General features: G+C 50.2%; 1 protein-coding gene across 1 annotated transcript in view; it reads right to left on the reverse strand.

The window, feature by feature from the left end:
* The window catches only part of CD53 (CD53 molecule), a 33,246-nt gene extending 28,050 nt beyond the window's left edge, over positions 1–5,196 (reverse strand). The window contains exon 1 of the mRNA XM_039912485.1: positions 5,107–5,196. The gene's annotated coding sequence lies outside the window, so the exon portion shown is untranslated. The remainder of the gene's footprint in view (positions 1–5,106) is intronic.
* Positions 5,197–6,000: the final 804 nt, after the last annotated feature.

A 6,000-nucleotide genomic window follows, 5' to 3' on the forward strand; every position in this document is an offset into this window, starting at 1 on the left:
CCCCATTTTCCAGATGAAGTAACTGAGGCACAGAGAAGTGAAGTGACTCGCTCAAGGTCACACAGCAGACAAGTGGCAGAGCGAGGATTAGAACCCACGACCTTCTGACTCCCAGGCCGGGGTTCTACAGACTTCATCGATCAGTCAATCAGTGATATCTACTGAGAGCTTACTGTGTGCAGAGCACTGTACTAAGCACTCAAGCACTTGGAGAAGCAGCGTGGCTCACTGGAAAGAGCACGGGCTTTGGAGTGAGAGGTCATGGGTTCGAACCCCGGCTCTGCCACTTGCCAGCTATGTGACTTTGGGCAAGTCACTTAACTTCTCGGTGCCTCAGTTCCCTCATCTGTAAAATGGGGATTAAGACTGTGAGCCCCACGTGGGACAACCTGATTCCCCTGTGTCTACCCCAGCGCTTAGAACAGTGCTCGGCACATAGTAAGCGCTTAACAAATACCAACATTAAATACCAACATTATTCACTCGGGAGCTGCCCATGACAAGCTTACAGTCTCGAGGGGAGGCAGACATTAATATAAATAATAGATTCCCCCACCTCAGGTTCCAGGACAACCTGGTGTGTGACCCCGCTTTGCCTCTCGATGTTGAGTGTGGCCGTTAGATAACGATCTGTCACCTTTGGGCACTGGATATTCACCCCACCCCCAACCCCACAACACTTATGTACATATCTTTAAACAATATATTGCAAATCACGTATTTATTTATAGTAATGTCTCCCCCTCTAGACTGTAAACTCGTTACTCTGTGCCAGGCACTGTACTAAGCGCTGGTAGATACAAATCCCTGTCCCACATGGGGCTCACACCCTCAATCCCCATTTTACAAATGAGGGAACTGAGGCCCAGAGAATTGCCCAAGGTCCCAGAGCTGACAAGTGGCAGAGCCAGGATTAGAACCCAGGCTCTTCTGACTCCCCGGCTCATGCTCTATCCACTAGAACACGCTGCTTGTATCTCCCCCACCGCTCAGTAGAATGCCTGCAACGTAGTAAGCGTTTAACAAATACTATTAAAAAAAATAAACAGCCTTGATTGATTGATGGATTGATTAAAGACACTGGTGGAACCAGCACCTGGGTGTGTCCTGGTCTCAGCCTTAGAGAACATTGCGCTGTAGCAATGTCTGATTTCATTTGGACACTCCACTGCCTCCACTCTCCATCCCACAGTCTCCCGAAAGAGGCGGTGGCCTGCCTTCTTGATTTCATTTTCTACTTGCTTGCTTATCAGTGCATCTCTATGGTATTTGTTAAGCACTTACTATGTGCCAGGCACTGTACTAAGCATTGGGGTGGATGCAGGGAAATCAGGTTGGACACAGTCCCTGGACACGTGGGGCTCAGCCTCAACCCCCATTTTACAGATGAGGTAACTGAGGCTCCAGAGAAGTCCGGCTCAGTAAAAGGAGCCCGATCTTGGGAGTCAGAGGTCACGGGTTCTAATCCCGGCTCTGCCACTTGTCAGCTGTGTGATTTTGGGCAAGTCACTTCACTTCCCCGTGTCTCAGTTCCCTCATCTGTAAAAGGGGGATGAAGACGGTGAGCCCCACGTGGGACAACCTGATCACCTTGTATTCACCCCGGCGCTTAGAACAGTGCTTCGCACATAGTAAGCGCTTAACAAACGCCATCTTTAATTTTTTTTTTACCCAAGGTCACACAGCAGACAAGTGGCAGAGCAGGGATCCACAACCTTCTGCCTCCCGGGCCTAGACTTCAGAGATCCGTGACAGCGTTCAGTTGCCTGTGGCCCCGGAGGATTTCTCCTGGTGTGTGAGGTCTCCCGGAGGTAGACTGGTAAGTTTATTCAGTTCTCTTGGGAATCGTAAGCAGTCCAGAGGACCGGGAAATGGCTCCCAGCCACCGCCCATTTTCCCATCCCAGTTTCCCTGGGGTCCCGTTATCCGTCCCCAGGGCAAATTCTGGAGAGAGGCCGCAAAGACTTTCGGTGATGCTCATAACCTGACAAGTTGAAAGAGTTTCCCGGTCAGAAGGTCATGGGTTCTAATTCCGACTCCGCCATTTGTCAGCTGTGTGACCTTAGGCAAGTCACTTAGCTCATCTGTAAAATGGGGATTAAGTCTGTGAGCCCTATGTGGGACAACCTAATTACCTTGTATTTACCCCAGCGCTTAGATCAGTGCTTGGCACATAGTAAGCGCCTAACAAATACCATTATTATTATTATTGTCAGTTGTGTGACTTTGGGCAAGTCACTTCAGTTCTCTGTGCCTCATTTACCTCATCTCTAAAATGGGAATTAAGACAGTGAGCCCCATGTGGGTCAACCTGATACCCTTGTAACTGCCCCGGCGCTTAGAACAGTGCTTGGCACATAGTAAGCGCTTAATAAATACAATCATTATAATGATGATGAAGACATCCTCTGGGACCCAATGTGGCGGCAACCTGGGACCAAGCTCCAGGCCCAATTTTGCAAATTTTGCCCAATTTGGCCTGCAGAGCATCGTCCAAACTTTCCCGTGACAGTGAGATCGGCTCCTCCCCGACTTCCATCAGCTTCACTCACGGGAGATTCTTAGTATCATAAGGCGAGATAGGTTCACGGACAGCGAAGTTCACAGTAATAATAACGATAATAATAATTATGGAACTAGTTAAGCGTCTATGGGCCAAATACCGTTCTAAGCATTGGGGTTGGTTCAAGTTAATCAGGTTGGACACAGTCCCTGCCCCACCTGGGGCTCAGACTCTTAATCACCACTTTACACACGAGGAAACTGAGGCCCAGAGAAGATAAGTAATAACAATAATAATCCACTACGTCATGTTGCTTCAGCTCCCCTTCTCCCAGAGCCCTGACACGTCCCAGACCCCGGCCCCCTCAGCCCACCCCCTTCATACACCCTAATTTTCCCCCCTCCTTCCGTGGCGTAGTGGCTAGAGCCCAGGCCTGGGAGTCATGGGTTCTAATCCCGACTTCGTTCATTGTCTGTTGTGTGGCCTTGGGCAAATCACTTCACTTCCCTATGGCCTCAGTTACCTCATCTGGAAAATGGGGATTGAGACTGTGAGCCCCGTGTGGGACAGGAACTGTGTCTAACCCGATTTGCTTGTATCCACCCCAGCGCGTAGTACAGAGCCTGGCACATAGTAAGCGCTTGACAAATACCGTTATTATTATTATTATCCATCCACCGGGGATTTGGGCCTGTACGAGGAAGGAATCGCTAAGCCCCTCTCTGCACACCGGGATCCCGCCGTCCCGCCAAAGAAGCAGGACAGTAATTCACCAAGGAGATAACAACGTGTCAACATTGACTACTACGGACTTGCTAGCGCTCGCCCCTTCACCTGAACAGAGCCGCTATAACTACTTGCTAATTAGCGCTTTAGAATTTGTGGATTACCCACGGCTGGAAGGTGCTGAGCCACCGACTACTGGGGGAATGTGCGTTGGTGCCTGGGATCTACGAATCAACTGCTGCAGCTCTGGATTTTGCTTTTCTTACCCCATAGCCCCCTCCCTTTAATTCCCCCCCGCCCATACCTCTTCCACTGTCCCCCTCCGAACAGCTCCTTCCTGAGCCATTCCCACCCTGTCATCCTCTCATTCATTTATTCAGTCGTATTTATTGAGAGTTTACTGTGTGCAGAGCGCTCTACTAAGCGCTTGGAAAGTACAATTCGGCCACAGAGACAATCCCTACCCAAGGACAGGCTCACATCTATAATTATAGCTCTTGTTAAGCGCTTACTATGTGCCAAGGACTGTTCTAGGGGCTGGGGTGGATAATAATGTTAATAATAATAATGTTGGTATTTGTTAAGCGCTTACTATGTGCAGAGCACTGTTCTAAGCGCTGGGGTAGACACAGGGGAATCAGGTTGTCCCACGTGGGGCTCACAGTCTTAATCCCCATTTTACAGATGAGGTAACTGAGGCCCAGAGAAGTTAAATGACTTGCCCACAGTCACCCAGCTGACAAGTGGCAAGTGACAAGTGGCAGAGCCATTCGAACCCATGACCTCTGACTCCAAAGCCCGTGCTCTTTCCACTGAGCCACGCTGCTTCTCCAGATACAAGTTAATCAGGTTGGACACGGGCCCGGTTCCACGTGGAGCTCACACTCTTCACCCCCATTTTACAGATAATAATGATGGTATTTGTTAAGCACTTACTATGTGCCAAGCACTGTTCTAAGCGCTGGGATAGGTACAAAGTTATCAGGCTGTCCCATGTGGGGCTCGCAGTCTAAATCCCCATTCTACAGATGAGGTAACTGAGGCCCAGAGAAGTTAAGTGACTTGCCCAAAGCTACACAGCTTGACAGGTGGTAGAGCAGAATTAAAACCGTGAGCTCTGACTTCCGAACCGTGTTCTTTCCACTAAGCCACGCTGCAACTCAGATGGGGTAAATGAGGCCCAGAGGAAGTGAAATGACTTACCCAAGGTCACACAACAAAGTAGAGGAGCCGTGATTAGAAGGTAGGTCCTTCTCTCAGGCCCCTGCTCTACCCACTAGACCACACTGCTTCTCCCCCCTTCCCTCCAACCCCTCCCTAACCCTCAGCCAGACACCGGCCTATGGGACCCCTGCTCCATGTTGTCTGCTGTGAGACTGTGGGCAAGTCACTTAACTTCCTTGTGCCTCAGTTACCTCATCTGGAAAATGGGGGTTAAGACTGTGAGCCCCATGGGGGAGAGGGACTCTGTCCAACCTGATTTGTTTGTATTCACCCCAGTGCTTAGTACAGTCCCTGGCACATAGGAAGAGCTTAACAAATGTCATAATAATTATTATTATTATGGGGAAGCTTCCCTTCATCCTTCACCTGTTCCTGATCCAGTCACTGCTCCTCCTGGCCACCACTGACACCTGGCTGTTCTGGGGCTCTCTCGGAGGAGGAATTGGGGTGCTCATCTTCTCCCACTCCTCTAGACTCACTGGGAAAGAGGGAGGAATCCACTTCCTAGCGCCGCCACCCTCCAAATCCCTCTCTTTCCCTTCCTTCGAAGCCCAGATCATAATAATAACGGTGGTTTCATTAAGCGCTTACTATGTACCAAGCACTGTTCTAAGAGCTGGGGTAGTGTCCCAAGGTGAATCCGAGGTACCCACCGTCTCAAGGTCAAATGCTATCTCGTGGCCAGCCGAACCAGCAAGGCAGAACGTGGAAGTGCGGGGGACATGCCGCCCCCACAACCCAAACCACTAGATTGCCAGCTCAAGCCGGGAATACAGAAGTGTCCTTCACCCCCTTGCCAATCCAATGAGATATGGGGGAGGGAGGAGATTGGATAAACTGAGGCCGGAAGCTGGCATGGCCTAGGAGCACAGGTGATAAATACCTGCGGCCTCTGAGGAGCGCAGGTGATAAATACCTGCGGCCTCTGACCTTTTTTTTTTTTGCAGCAGTAGCAGCAGCAGATTGAGTCTTGGAGCAGCCGGCTGTGGGCATCTGCTTGTACCAAGAGAGGAGCCGGAGGATTGGTGAGTGTCCCGTCCTGCTGAAGCCAGGTGCTTTGCCAAGGTTGTGGATTCCTCTCAAGTGGGAAGTGCTGGTGGGTGGGAAGTGCTGGTGGGTGGGAAGTGCTGGTGGGTGGGAAGTGCTGGTGGGTGGGAGCTGGGGGCTTCACCACGGCTGTGTAACGCATAAGTGGGTTCCTCCTGAGTGGGAAATGCTGGTGGGTGGGAGTTAGCCGCCTCACCACGTGCCAACAAATACTAAATGAATTTTTCCTGGGTGGGACCTGGGTGTTAAGCCACACGCGAGTAACACATAAGTATATCACTCCTGATAGGGAAGCTCTAATATCATTAAATAATCATATTCCTCCCCAAAGGGAGGTTCAATTCGCCGCGTCCAAAATAGTCAAATAATTCCATTCACTGCGTTCAAAATAATCAAATAATTCAGTTCACCTAGCGGAGTAAGCTTGTATAAAATTCAGCCTTTCTTCCCCTGGTCTCTCTGTCTCTCTCTGTCTCTCTCTCTTTCGCCTCGCCGATTCC

Source organism: Ornithorhynchus anatinus, chromosome 7, assembly GCF_004115215.2.
Source record: "Ornithorhynchus anatinus isolate Pmale09 chromosome 7, mOrnAna1.pri.v4, whole genome shotgun sequence".
NCBI lineage: Eukaryota > Metazoa > Chordata > Mammalia > Monotremata > Ornithorhynchidae > Ornithorhynchus > Ornithorhynchus anatinus.